We start from the raw sequence: 1,666 nt of genomic DNA, 5'->3' as shown, positions 1-1,666 counted from the left end.
AGACAGGTCTAAGAGAGGAAGCAACAATATCAACTTACTAACACAGTTTTATGGTGTTTAACATAATAAATTACTGATAAATAAAGCTGCATCACCCTCAAGAGCCAAAGAGAGTAACTCAACAGAAGGACTCTTGTCATCTTCTCCTGAGGATGTTACACACAGTGAGCACAGAAAGTGTCAGGGAGGGAAGTAAAGAAGTACACCTCCTGTGGTTGTTGTCAGTTGAGGTGCATGTATTTGGTTGTTGATTAAGTTACCTGCACATGTTGAGAATGGATGCAGTAAAAGGGGAGCGGGCCTGACCCAGGCTGGATGCTCACATGAGTAACACTTCTGTTATGATTCTCTTTCTCATCCAGTACCACACACTCACTCTACAACAAAACAGAAACTGGATGCTGTTGAAGTTTCTACAGTGAGTGAACAGGAGACTGAAACAGCAGACCAAAAAGAGGAGCTCTTGCCAGCACACAAGGAAGCAGACAAAGAACCAAAGGAGAACCAGAGGAAGCTTCAGGAAGTGCAGACTGAAGCAGCAGAAGTAAGAGATGAACTCCAGTCACAGCTGGAGGAGGTAAAGAGAAAACGTGTGGAGAACAAAAAGAAGCTTGAGGAAGTTGAGAAGGAACTCAAGAGTAACAAAGAAATGACAATGGATGAAAAACAGAAATTATTCGGGGAAAAAGAAAAATTTTTTGAGCAAGAAGAAAACCTGAAAGAGATATACACAGAAAAGGAGAAAGTGCTGATGCAGATGGATAAACTACTGCTGGCAATAGATACTGTGGGTAAAAGCATGAGTACACACTAAACAGTCTAGTGTCTCAAGTTGACTGTTTTAAAAGCAGATCCATCAACAGGTACTTGTGTCTTTATTTCAGCAGCTGAAACCATCATAATACATAATAATATGAGTTGTGATAAGATATGACATCAGGAAAAAAAAAACCATAAACTCACATTGCGGATTTGTCTTTGGAAACATCACAGGCCCATGTGTGATTAGCATGCAGTAATCAGTTACCATTATAATAGTAGACCCATTTATCACATATACAGGGCGAGAATAACCAAATTTCTTTGTGTTCATGTAAACATCACTGGAATATTCATTTCTGAGCCTGTTCTCATTCCAAAATCGTCAGATACCACCACTTTGTCAGTGATTTCAGCATCAGACCCAAAGCCAAAAGCCTCCTTCAATGGTGATATGATACACCACCGGGCAGCATCAGTTTGTAACGTTGCCAGAAGGATCCTTTTGCAGTTTCATGACATGCAGCCAGCTGGCTGCACAGCACCTGCACCTGTAGCAGTGTGATATACAGACGGAAGGCATCAGGTCATTACGCAGCCAGACAGCACAGATTACGTTGGTATGATAGGCACTGGGACAGCGTCAGGTTAAAACGCTTCTGATTGCAATGTAACTAGTCCATAGCCACTGGTAGCTTTGTCACCTTCTACCTATGCCAGTCGTCAATGCCTATGTGCAGTTTCACATAGATTGACCACGTCAGTGAGTAGAAAAACGTGGGACAGACAGAATGACTGACTGACAGAATGACACACTGACAGTTTCTGTGATTATGTACAGCATACCATACCATGACTTAGTCATACCAAACATTAGAAAACACCAACATTGGTCCACAGGGGGAGC

The sequence above is a fragment of the Epinephelus moara genome, chromosome 17 (assembly GCF_006386435.1).
Source record: "Epinephelus moara isolate mb chromosome 17, YSFRI_EMoa_1.0, whole genome shotgun sequence".
NCBI lineage: Eukaryota > Metazoa > Chordata > Actinopteri > Perciformes > Serranidae > Epinephelus > Epinephelus moara.
Note: the sequence above shows the minus strand (reverse complement) of the source record.